The sequence below is a fragment of the Bubalus bubalis genome, chromosome 21 (assembly GCF_019923935.1).
Source record: "Bubalus bubalis isolate 160015118507 breed Murrah chromosome 21, NDDB_SH_1, whole genome shotgun sequence".
Lineage (NCBI taxonomy): Eukaryota > Metazoa > Chordata > Mammalia > Artiodactyla > Bovidae > Bubalus > Bubalus bubalis.
This window is the reverse complement of record NC_059177.1, coordinates 19436136-19450052: the sequence shown is the minus strand read 5'-3', so window position 1 is coordinate 19450052 and position 13917 is coordinate 19436136. Positions and strand designations below refer to the sequence as shown.

General features: G+C 38.3%; 1 protein-coding gene across 3 annotated transcripts in view; it reads left to right on the top strand.

Moving 5' to 3' along the window:
• GRM7 (glutamate metabotropic receptor 7) overlaps nucleotides 1–13917 on the top strand; it is a 946213-nt gene that overhangs the window by 75321 nt on the left and 856975 nt on the right. The window lies entirely within an intron of this gene.

The window sequence follows — 13917 nt, the reverse complement described above, 5'->3', positions numbered from 1 at the left end:
GTATTTTATTTTTGTGCATAGGAAATCTATTTATATTTACATTGCTGGTTATGTCAATGCTCCAATAAAAATGAGAAATGAACTGGTAATCTCCTACCCAAAGAGAGCCATTGTCAATATTTTAATACTATATACACTTTGTGTCTTTTTTTGGTCAAAAATGGCATTTTATTGCTTGGCTTTGCATTTCCCTAGTTAAGTATGTGATAAAACTGTTATAATTTAATTTTATTGAGGTAGTCTTGGTAGAAAGCGTCACTACAAACAAAGCTAGTGGAGGTGATAGAATTCCAGTTGAGCTATTCCAAATCCTGAAAGATGATGCTGTGAAAGTGCTGCACTCAATATGCCAGCAAATTTGGAAAACTCAGGAGTGGCCACAGGACTGGAAAAGGTCAGTTTTCATTCCAATCCCAAAGGAAGGCAATGCCAGAGAATGCTCAAACTACCGCACAATTGCATTCATCTCACACGCTAGTAAAGAAATGCTCAAAATTCTCCAAGCCAGGCTTCAGCAAAATGTGAACTGTGAACTTCCCGATGTTCAAGCTAGTTTTAGAAAAGGCAGAGGAACCAGAGATCAAATTGCCAACATCCGCTGGATCATAGAAAAAGCAAGAGAGTTCCAGAAAAACATATATTTCTGCTTTATTGGCTATGCCAAAGCCTTTGACTGTGTGGATCACAATAAACTGTGGACAATTCTTCAGGAGACGGAAATACCAGACCACCTGATCTGCCTCTTGAGAAATCTGTATGCAGGTCAGGAAGCAACAGTTAGAACTGGACATGGAACAACAGACTGGTTCCAAATAGGAAAAGGAGTATGTCAAAGCTGTATATTGTCACCCTGTTTATTTAATTTATATGCAGAGAACATCATGAGAAACGCTGGACTGGAAGAAACACAAGCTGGAATCAAGATTGCGGAGAGAAATATCAATAACCTCAGATATGCAGATGACACCACCCTTATGGCAGAAAATGAAGAGGAACTAAAAAGCCTCTTGATGAAAGTGAAAGTGGAGAGTGAAAAAGTTGGCTTAAAGCTCAACATTCAGAAAAGGAAGATCATGGCATCTGGTCCCACCACTTCATGGGAAATAGATGGGGAAACAGTGGAAACAGTGTCAGATTTTATTTTTCTGGGCTCCAAAATCACTGCAGATGGTGACTGCAGCCATGAAATTAGACAGATGCTTACTCCTTGGAAGGAAACTTATGACCAACCTAGATAGCATATTCAAAAGTAGAGACATTACTTTGCCAACAAAGGTTTGTCTAGTCAAGGCTATGGTTTTTCCTGTGGTCATGTATGGATGTGAGAGTTGGACTGTGAAGAAGGCTGAGCACTGAAGAACTGATGCTTTTGAACTGTGGTGTTGGAGAAGAGTCTTGAGAGTCCCTTGGACTGCAAGGAGATCCAACCAGTCCATTCTGAAGGAGATCAGCCCTGGGATTTCTTTGGAAGGAATGATGCTAAAGCTGAAACTCCAGTACTTTGGGCACCTCATGCGAAGAGTTGACTCATTGGAAAAGACTCTGATGCTGGAAGGGATTGGGGGGCAAGAGGAGAAGGGAACGACAGAGGATGAGAGGGCTGGCTGGCATCACTGACTCGCTGGACATGAGTCTGAGTGGACTCCAGGAGTTGGTGATGGACAGGGAGGCCTGACGTGCTGTGATTCATGGGGTTGCACAGAGTCGGACACGACTGAGCGACTGATCTGATCTGATCTGATCTGGTATCAACAGTGTATGTTTCATGTGTACAATACTCTGTTTCAAATCTTTTTATTTATTTAGCCTCATTTTGAAATTCAGTTTCTTTCTTTTTTTTACTTGCTATGTGAAATTTGATAGGGCCCTTTAAAAAGCTTTTCCTTTCCCAGCTGGTGTGACGTTGGCCTTTACTAATAGCCTGCACCTGAGGAGCTTTGCAGAGAAAGGTGCCGCTGCATGCCGCCCCGGTGTTTGCTGGGAAGGCCCCTGGTGGCGTCTCCAGCGTCCACTCCTGCAGACTCGGGAGCCTCTTCTGCTCCCGGGCTCAGGACTTCTCCAGTAGGCGGCTTCAGCGGCCAGCCCCGGACAACAGCTTCCTTCCGCCACTCCTATCAAGCGGTTTTGGAGTAGTGTCTCAGCTGCCGTCTATGGGGTCGCACAGAGTCGAACACGACTGAAGTGACTTAGCAGCAGGAGCTCAGGTGAGAAATCTCGTCATGAATAGCTTTTTTTTGAATCCTAGATGCTGGATTTCCAGCAAGTTACAGAGGGCATATTTCCAGAAAGTTCCACCAGGGCAACTTCTTTACCTTCCAGTGAGCCATAGTCCTGCTGTCTTCAACCATGTCTGGACTTCAGTCCGGGCAGGGAGGAGGTCTTCTTTCTCAGCTCGGGGGTTAGTGGCTCTTCTGTTTTCTTTCTTTTTAAAAATTATTTATTTGCGATTTTTAGTTATTAACTTTCCGCTGCACTGGGTCTTCCTTGCTGGACATGGGTTCTAGCTGTAGCGAGCAGGGGCTGCTCTCTGGTTGCGGAGCAGAGGCCCTAGTGTGCAGGCTCAGTACTGTTGTGGAGCAAGGACTTAGTTGCTCCGCGGAATGTACTTCCCAGACCAGGGATAGAGCCATTATCTCCTGCATTGACTGGCAGATTCTTAACCACTGGACCATCAGGGAAGCCCTCTCCTTCTTACTTCAAAGTCTGTGTGTTTTGGAATGCTCTTGTTGCTAATCATTTCTTATTCTAAGCCTCTTTAATAATTAATAGTTTTATCGTTACACTTTCCCACTTTCCATGCTCAAATTACTATGTGTGTTTTTTTCCCCCCACTTCTGGTTGGACCCAGAATAACAACTAAATCCCCTAATCTAATAATAGTGCATGTACTGCTTTAAAAGTATCATAAACCCCCTTTTCCACATTTTTTGTTTCTACATCATTACTTTAATGGTTTAATAGTAGTCCATGTAGTAGTAAATACTTCATGCATATTGTTATACAGTTTATAATGTATGCGTTTTCATTTTCACAATTGTAGACAATGCTTTAGTGAACATCTCAGTACACATCCTTTGCTCCTATCAACAGTGGATGTCTTACTATTAACTATCAGTCATTTGGTCATTTTAGTCAGAGAAAAATGACAAATATACCACTTAAAGTGCCTTATATATTTCTAGGAAAATACTGAACATATTACTTAGTGTCATAATAAAACATCAGAAAAAAAAGTGAGAAAGTCATGGTTTTTATTGTCTTCTGCCAAACTCTAAAAGCAGGAATCTGAAAAAAAAAATCTCTCTAGTAACACAACTGAAATTAAGTTTGAGATTGAGCCATTAAATGCCAGTTATCACCAATCACTGCTAGCTGCCTCTGATCAAATGCTTTCTTTGTGTTTACAATTGGGGAATCCACCTCTTGAAAAGAATGATAAATGGGAAAGAAGTAAATGATTTGGAATATCCAGGTTGTTCTTGGGAGAGAATGCTCTTACAGAGCAGACTCAACGTAAATGTCTTAAGCACATTGAGCTTGATTGATTTCCTGTAGCTTCAACCAGAAATCCGAAGTCCCTGGTCACTGGCTGTTTTTTTTTTTTTTTTTTTTTCTTTTTTGTTTTTTTGACGTAACTACATCACAGGTATAAACAATCTGAAATATTGAGCTAAGAAGATCTAAACTGCTGAGGATCTTTCAGGTTAACTTGAACCAATAGACAATGATCCCTATTGGCAACCATGGAAAGTTCTCTCCCAGTGGGAAGTGCATGGGGGCATCCCTTCTACTAGTGAGTCAGACATGCTTCAGAGACTGCTCCTGGAAGCAGTCATCTTAATTCCGTGTTTGTTTCTGAGTTCCTCACAGATGTTTCCCACCAATACTTGTAGAGCCACTTGGCAGTTTCCAAAAGAGGCTATGTTAGTCTCAGAACAAGGATATGTATTATATGTGATGTGTAATCACAATATAATGATAAAGAATAGACACATGGCATCATTGTCATGTTCATCATAAAAAAACAGAGTCCCTGTCACTCGCTGGGTGCCTATTGTGTAGACAACATGTCTCTTGTTCATGGATTAGTTTGGTTAATCCTCACAAAGCTCTCAAGAAGTAAGTACCAAAAATATCCCCGTTTTACAGATGAAGACACTGAGGAAAAGGAAAGTTAAGAGTTTGTCTATGATAAGTTATCCATCTGTTCAGCCAGGGTGCAAATTAGCTGCCTGACTCCAAGATCAGGTGAGTTGCAGTGCCCTGAGCACCATGCTTGACTGCTTCCCACATTTAGGAGCTAAAGGAAAACACAAGTGGGCCTTAAATAAAACCTTTTTCTACATCTTTCAACTCCTTTTGCTCTCATTTCAGTGAAGTGTCTGACTTACTGTTTCACGTAGAATTATCAAGTTGAGTGACTGAATTCCCCCCCCATTGACCAATTTGAACTGAATTCAATTGATTAACCTGATTTTTATAATGCATTTGGCCTAGCATAACTATTACCAGCCTCTCCCCAACCATCACCACACTGAAAAAATTCACATGTATGACATGCTGTCAGAAGCTTGTCCAGAATGAATGCACAGAGCTGCATAAATAAAAGTCTGTGGTTTCTGTACAGTTTCTTCCAGGCTAGCTGCTGTGTCTCCCACTCATCCTGGGGTCTGAAGTTAAGGACCTGCAAATCTAGACAAGAGTTGGATAACTATGGTGGGCTTGTCAGGGATTAAAAATAATAAGACAGCCTAGGAGTCAGGCTTTGACACCATTGATAAAAATCACTTCAATCACCAGGCGGTGAGAAAACAAGGAACGTGAGGAGAGGAACATGTCCGCAGGGTATGCAGTGTATGGTCCATTTTCAAGTTTCTTAATTGGAATTCTACCATTCAAATGTGGGCCACTTCTGGGAAGCTGTGTACCATGAGGTTTTTGCTTAATATTTAAAAAGCCTGATGGAAAGATGAACAGGAGACAAAGAAGGTGCCTCATCAGAAAGTTGGGTCCTTAGACAGGGGCAGGTCAAACCTGCCTCCCAATCCCAAAATTACTGCATTGCTATCCAGTAATATAGAATCCCTATCAGGAAACTTGCTGTTTATTAGTGGCAGCATGGCATAAAATCAGGATAATTCAGTGTATAAAATCCCTTCCTTGTGTTTGAACTTATGACTAGTATAAATACTTAAATCTTATACTCTTACATTTAAATATCTGTTTTTGTACAAGTGAGAATCACGGAGTCACATGATGCTCTAAGGACCACTCAAGAAATAATTCAAACCATCATTCTAGTGATAAGGAAACTCCAGCTCAAATAAGAAGTGACTTGTTCCATGCTCAACCAAAACAAACAAACAAAAAGAAGCAAAAGAGTTGTAATCAGAAATATCCAGTTGTCCAGTTTCCTATATTCTTATCCCTCTACCTCACCATCAATCAAAAAATCTAATTCTTTGAATAAGGAACACTTTGACTTGGCTTTATATAGCAAGATTAAAAAAAAAACAAAACACTTAGACAAAGGAACAAGCAGCAAAAATTAAGTACATATGGGATTTTTGTTTTCTAACCAGAGTTGTTTGCATTGTTATTTTTGACTCAGAACAATAGATTGATGCCACATTTAAATGGAAAGCATATCTACTCCATATTTATAAATCTTCAGATTCTGCATGTGTCATTGAAATGTTTTACAATAGTGAGCTGTATGAGATTAATTTCTATTCTATGTTGAAAAGCTCTGTGGTAGGTAATTAATGCATGAAACACCAGCGATTGCTGCCTTAAAGACTACATTGCCAGATGAAATTATAGATTTCAAATCTTATCATTAAACTGGTATTTATTTTTTATTTGTGTGGTCTAGGGAGTATATAACCTTGAATTGAATATTTACCTAATCAGTAGGTTAGGGGTATCTTCTGAGTTCTGGCCCCTTCAAATCTAGAACACATGATCTAATTGTGAATATTAACATGTTGCTTATATAGTAGGGTACTGCTGCTGCTGCTAAGTCGCTTCAGTTTGTCCGACTCTGTGGGATCCCGTAGAGGGCAGCCCACCAGGCTCCCCTGTCCCTGGGATTCTCCAGGCAAGAACACTGGAGTGGGTTGCCGTTTCCTTCTCCAATGCAGGAAAGTGAAAAGTGAAAGTGAAGTCACTCAGTCCTGTCCGACTCTTAGCGACCCCATGGACTGCAGCCTACCAGGCTCCTTCGTCCATGGGATTTTCCAGGCAAGAGTACTGGAGTGGGGTGCCATTGCCTTCTCCGTAGTAGGGTACTACGACTTACTATTTTCACTTCACGGAACTCCTATAAAATGATACTTGTATGCTGTAGTAGGATAAACTGGAGGGGATCTAATGGAGGTTTGTAAAAATTGTATATCCTTTATATTAAAACAATGATAAAAGAAGCCTAATATAAATAAAAATGTAAAATAATCAGCTATAATAAAGTATAAGCTGTTGGGGAAGATATCAAATAATTTGCATAAAATTTTCAAATACTGTAATGTCAGGATTTTTAGTGAGAAACTTGTGCTTGCTTCCACGAACATAAGTTTTTCTACCAGCTCTTACTCTTCAACTGGTGACTACAGTTCTAATAAAAATGTTTTCAATTTTTGATGGCCACATTAGATAAGAAAATTTTAATTTTACAATCATTCAAACATGATCATGTTTTTAAAAGAATCTAGTTTCTCTCTTATTTCCTTGCCACATGAAGACTCATTGCAGAATCATCAGATAATGTGGATGAGATTGAATTCTATCCAAGTTTGTGGTTGCACTCATGAGTATTTCCCAATAAGGATGGTAGAAGGCACAGGCTATGGTAGAGATTCCACATCCACTAGGAAGTCATATCTTTACCTGAAGACAGGGACAGAGGGTGACTACCTAAACCCACGCTGATAAGGTCTCCCTGAACTCCCACCTCTGAGCTGCTGAATCTGTGCTGTGGAACTTTAGCAGTTCTAGAAATCCTGTGTTCACCATCAGACAGGCATCCTCACTACTACTGTTGTGGAAATTGATGCCCACTGATTGGATGAGGGGCGAACTTTGGACCCATGGGTGTGGAGTTTCTCACTGTGTCTTTCATCCGAGACCACTTTTGACCTTCTGACTTTGTCTCTATTGCATAACCTTCCTGGGAAATCCAAGAAAGGCTTACTCGTGGCTGATGTGAATAGTTCAAGGGTTCCAGGTAGCCCAGGCTTCACTGGGGAGCCCCAAGGGTTGAGCGAGTCATCATTTTATGTCCCAATTACAGAATTAGACTGAAAACTGTATACCTAATCAGGCTGCTTGGGACCTTCTGGTTTAGTTATGTGATTTAAAACAGCCTTGAAGAACCTTGAAAGTAGTACCCAATATGGCAAACTTCTCTATTTTACCCTTTCTTCATTGAGATTAAACCTGCAGCTTCTCAGGAGTGGAAAAAGTATTTATTCTTTATCTTTTGCTTGAGACGACAGAAAGGGAACACAATTTTGAGTGAAAAAGGACAGTTCAAATTAGGTTGGTGCTTTGTCTAAGCAAGAAAGGTTTATGGAGAGAATTGGAGGATGAAGAATGAAATAGAGAAGCTTTTTTCTTTAACCTTAATGGTTTGACTTAATTCTCTTATTTGAATGATTTTAAATTGATTTAGGCATGCCTACATTTAAATATAAGTTCAAAACTGTATTCTCAAGTCAAATGGAGAGTAATCTATGTGGTATTGATATGAAAATAGTCATTTTATTCTCTGTATACTCTAGTCTCTCCACTCATTTATTCATACCTGTGTTCATGTATTCATCTATTTACATACTGTTTCATATATTCACAAAATACTTATTGCTGTGGATTCTGTACTTGGTATTGATCTGGGTGCTGAGCTGAAAAGGTGAAGTCATTGTTACTATGTTAGAGGCTCTCCCAGTCTTGAGGGGAGTCATAGAGGTTAACACATCATTATTATACAGTTGAGCAAGTATCACTTTGGTCTTGTGAGCAGAATAATCAGGAGAAAAATGTTTTCTCCTTTCTTATTATATATTTGAGTGTTTACCTGCCCAATATGGATATTTGCATAACAGAGGTTGTGCTTTTAAGGATACAATCCGTGTTTTTATCACCTTATTTACCTGTGTTGCATCAGGTACTGCTCATGCTATTAATTCTAGTCTATGTTTAGCTCTTTCTTAGGCTTCCTCCCTACTTTCCCCTTCCCCAGAAGTGTGGGTTTTATTTTTGTAAAGAGGCAAAACTACCACAGTTACTAACAGTAAGGTTATGAGGTTTTCAAAAAATGATGCCTGGTTTTTAACAGCTTTTTGAAGTAGAACTAGCATAGAATAAATTGCACATAATTTAAATAAACACTATGGTAAGTTTGGACTTGTGACTAAATCTGTGAAACCTGTCACAGCAATATCCAACACCCACAAAATTTCCTTATTTTTGTGTGTTACTGTAGATTCATTTTGTAATCCTCTAGACACCCACAAAAGCTTGCTTAAACATTTTTTATTACTGTAGATTTTCTAAAATGTTAAAAGAAAGGACTGACACAGTTATTTGTCTGGCTTCTTTTACTCAGAATAATTGAGACTCATCCAGGCTATTGCAGGTATCAATAGTTTATTCCTTGTAACTGCTATGTACTATGGGAATAACTTTTTACATCCTATGGAAGAAACATTGTATGGAAGTAACTTTTACATCTTATGAAAGTAGCTTTTATTTTTATTTTTTTTTAATTTTATTTTATTTTTAAACTTTACAGCTTTTAAACTTTTTAATTTATGTTAGTTTTATTTTTACCGTGGATATCTCTTAATTATTCTCTTAGCTTATTAGTGACTAGAATCTCTAGAACAGTGTTGAAAACAAGTAGTAAAGGATCATATCATTGTCTTTTCTCTGAACTTAGGAGGCAAAACAAACATTTAGTCTTAAATCATTAAGTATGATGTTTGCTGTAAGTTTTCCATAGGGCCTACCTACTCTTAATTTTCTAAAAACTTTTATTAGGAGTGTGTGTTAGTATTGTTAATTGATTTTTACATCTATTGAGATAATTTTATGGCTCTTCTTTCTGTTTGTTGATATAAGTACAGTGTTGTTTTCTTTTTGAATGCTAAACCAACCATATGTTTTCAGAATAAAAATGCATGAATTTTTTTTCATGATAACTGGTGTTTTTTAAAATACTGTTAGATTTTATTTTCTAAAATTTGGTATAGAATTTTACTGTATGTATGAGAGGGGTTGATGTGTAGTTTTCATTTCTTGTAATGAAAGTGTAGTTGTACTTTCTTTCCCTCCTGATTTTGGTATCAGGGTAGGGTAACACTGGTTTCACAGAATGAGTTGAAAAACATTCCTCCTCTTCAGTTTTCTGGACTTTGTGTATAATTGGTACTGACTCTGTTTTAAATATTTACTTGGTATAATTTATCAGTGAAGCTGAATGAATTATCAGTTTAGCTGAATGAGCTAAATCAATGAAGAATTTATCAATTTATCTGACCTGGAGTTTTTATTGTGAGATTTTTTTCCTCCACAGGTTTGATGACTGTAGCAGATACATACCTGTTCAGACTTTCTATTTCTTGAGGGAGCTTTGGTAACATGTAACTTTTATCTGAGGTATCAATTTATTGGCAAAATATATTCATAATACGCCATTATTATCCTATTATCCTTTTAAAATCTGTAGAATCTACATTACTTCTCATTTCTGATATTGGTTAGTTACATCTTCCCTCTTTTTTCTACACTCAGTCTGACTAGAAGCTTACCAATTTTATTGATTTCCCCCCCAACCAAATTCGATTTGTGGTCACATGGATATTAACATTTTTTTTGTTTGTTTTGTTTTCTGTATTATTGGTTTCACTCTGATCTTTATCAGCCTCTTTCTTAAGCTGACTTTGAGTGTAATCTTCCCTTCTTTTTCTGGTCCCTTCATGTGAAAGCTGAGGTCTTTGATTTGATATTTTTCTTTTCCAATAAGGGCATCACTGCTGCACGTTTCCTCTTAAGTACCGCTCTAGTGGCATTCCACAAGCCTGGGTGGACTGTGTCTTTATTGATATTTAGCTCAAAATAGTTTTTAATTTCTGTTTTGATTTCTTCTTTCATCAATGGTTCATTTAGAAGTGTGCTGCTGCTGCTGCTGCTAAGTCGCTTCCGTTGTGTCTGACTCTGTGCGACCCCATAGACGGCAGCCCACCAGGCTCCCCCGTGCCTGGGATTCTCCAGGCAAGAACACTGGAGTGGGTTGCCATTTCCTTCTCCAATGCATGAAAGTGGAAAGTGAAAGTGAAGTCTCTCAGTCGTGTTGGACTCCTAGCGACCCCATGGACTGCAGTCTACCAGGCTCCTCTGTCCATTGGATTTGCCAGAAAGAGTACTGGAGTGGGGTGCCATCGCCTTCTCTGAGAAGTGTGCTAAAATTTACAAATATTTAGAGATTTATTTCAGAGGCCATTCTGTCACTGATTTCTAATTTGTAGAACTTTAATCCTTTTTAAACTTCCTTAGGCTTGTTTTGTGGCCCAGAATATTGTCTATCTTGATAAATGTTTCAAGTTTATATATGTGTGTTCTACTATTGTTGGGTAAATATTTCTATAAATGTCAATTAGGTTAACTAGTTGAAAGTGTTGTAAAAGTCTAATATGTCCTTATTGATTTTTCTATCTTCTTCTGATTATTTTGCTTCATGCATTTTGTAGCTCTGTGGGTTTTTCTTTGTGTGTGCTGTTGACATTTAGGACTATTATGTCCTGTTGATAAATTGATTCCTTTATTATTATGAAGTGAGTTTTATTCCTGGTAATATTCTGAGCTCTGAAATCCACTTGGACTGATCTCACTATAGCCCCTCAGCTTGCTTTATGAATTATTATGAATATAGGTTTAAGTCTGTTATTAATTATTAAATTTAAGTCTCTGATGTGTTTTCTGTTGCTCCAGTCTGTTCTTTCTTTGGTTTCCAATATTCTTGAGCCTTTTTCTGGAATGAATTTATGTTACACAGGATACTTCCATTCTTTCTGGTGTTGCTTTTAAAAGTTCTGGGAAAGATCTAGCCCTAAATTTGATTCAGGGCTAATTTTCACAGACAAATGAGGCCAGGCCCTTCTGAATCTTTCTCTGGATAGTAAGAACTGGCCGTTTCAGGCCTTGTGTGCATCTGGCTCTGTTGCCACTAATTCTTTTACACTGTTCTCTCTGTGCTTTCTGATGTCTTCTTCACAGGCATGTTCCAGTCAGTATTCTTCTAAATGTTTGGGGAGAAATGTGGGCCTATCCCTGGAGTTTTCTCCTTTCTGATTTTCTATTCTATCAGCTGTAATGCCTTTGATCTCTTCAGGCTCTCAGCTTTATCTTCTCAACTCTAAAAGCCTGCCAGGCTCTCCCTGTCTTCCCTTCCCTGCTCTGAGGTCATCTATCAGTGCAGCAAGCTGGTGCAGTCACTGGACTCGCCACATTTGTGTCCTCCTTCTTAGGGATCGTGAACCTACAGCCTGATAGATATCCAGTTTCCTGAAGAATTTGCTTTAAATGTTTTGGCTTTCTTTTCTTTGTTTCAGATAGGAAGTGCAAATGCAGTTCCCATATTCCATCTTAGCTAGGATCAGGCATATGAGAGCATACACAATTGAGTTAACAGGAACATATGCCTGTCTGTCCTATATTGCTCTATTACCAACATATTCATGGCTAAAATGAAGTTTCACAGTTCCCTTTTCCCAGTGTAGTCATGATGCAAAATTCTGATGCCAATGGATAATTGACTGCACAATACAACATCTGTTCTTAATGAAATAAAGACTTTTCACATTTCTGTATTAAATTGGTGAGGGTTATATGAGCTGCTTAATAACAAATCTCTATCTGTTAGTACCCTAACATTAAAAAGGCTTATTTCTTGTTCACATAACAATCCAACATGGTGTTTTAGATTTGCTGACAACTTTTCTCTATGAAGTGAAGCAAGAATCCAGTCTTCTTCTCTGTCTTGATTCTGCTATTTCCTAGGGCCTCCAGCCTTTGGAATATAGTTCGTTGGAAGACAGAGGACAAAAGGCTCTAGAGGCTCTGCTCTTCATCACCTCAATCCAGAAGTGGCATTCATGACCTTCGCTCACATGCCGTTCACAAGGGCTAGGTGTAGGAAGTGCTGGGACATGCAGCTCTAACAAGCTAATGTCTGGAAACAGTTTTAAACAAGGGAAGGCAAGCGAGCTCTGTGCTGTGTTGCTTACCATCTCTTGGCAAAAGTAAGGAGCTCTGGCCTTTTACCCCCTTCTGACATACATGATTCATAAAATTATTTTTTTCCATCCCTCCAACTCTAATCATGGGCAGCAGTCTAACTATGTCTTCAATATTTTATCCACTGGTGCTGTCAAGGAAGGTCTCTTTGGCACAGCAAGCAAGGCGCATTGGGTTTATTTTTATAGCCAATTTCCCACATTCGTATCAAAGCCACACATTACATCTGTCCAGGTGATTGCAGAATAATCTCAGAAATGTGGCTTCTATGTGAAAGGAAGAGATGATTTGCTTCCAACATGTTTGTGGGCCAGAATTTTCTCTGCTCCCCTTAAGAGATTGATTAGCACCTGTTGGGGTTGACTTGCAGGAAGACATCATAGGCTTCATGGTATCTGGTTGTGAGGATTAAATGAGATATTTTATATCAAGTGCTAAGCAGGACCTCAGGCATATATAGAAAGCAATCCATAACTGAGGCTTTTGTCATTGCTAATTAAGGTTAGGATATTAAGCTGAAATGGAAGTGTCCTGCTTGTGGAGGGGGGTGATATATTGAAAAACTTAAACCTGTATTATTTTTTGTAACTAATTTGTAGTAAGATTTAAATGTGTAAGATTTAAATCTAGCTGTCTGATACCCAAGAAAATGGATTTTCTCCCTTATCACATAGATTAAGGTCTGACTACTTGTAACTGAATTCCCTTTTAGGATTTCACTATTGGATGAAAGATGCTGCCTTTAAGAGGCACCAAAGTATATTAATAGAGTATTGGTTCTAAACTTGGAATTTAAGTTCTTTGTGCATTACTTACCAACTGTGTGACCTTGATAAACTTGTTTCTGAACCTGTGGATGTTAGCCAGTGATTTTCCTTTGAAGGGACATTATGGCAGGAATGAAATGACATGTATATAAAACACTTTGCAGGGAAGATGACATACAGCATGTACCTAATAAAGATTACTTTAGTCACCATGATTATAAAGAAGAAACAGAATATTGAGATTAGGGTCAGATAACTTGAGTTTACATCCATGTCCTGTTTTTAATCTTACTGAACCTCAGTCTCCTCATCCATAAAATGGGGCTTATAATCCCTTCACACAGTTGATCTAGTGATTGTAAGGTATGTGAAAGTACATGGAATCCTGCCTACAACCTGTAAAATAGTAAATATGTGTTGCAGTTCTTTTTGTTTGTAGTATCTGTGGTCCTAGACAAGTTGATCTTCCTCTCATATTGATTATGCCTCCTACTTGGTCTGTTACATTTAACCTTAAAAGATGAAACAAGGAAATAAATCCTTAAGCAAATGTGAAGAATAGTACTATATATAGCATTTTTATTTAAGAAGAGGATGGCATTCTCTTCCTGAAGGATTTGGCCATTGGAATTATGGAGGAAAATAATCTTGGAATTTGTGTGATATTTTGTTAACACATGGTGTGATATGGATTGCTTTCATCACACAATAGGGAAATAGTTATAATTTTATAATCCTTACCCCAAGTTAATTTTAAAGTCATTAGTAAAGAGTCATTCCATTTTAATGTTTAGTACCCTGCTAGAGAATCTCTAGCTACTGACGTTTAAAATTAGCATAAAAATCCAGAATAGCACTA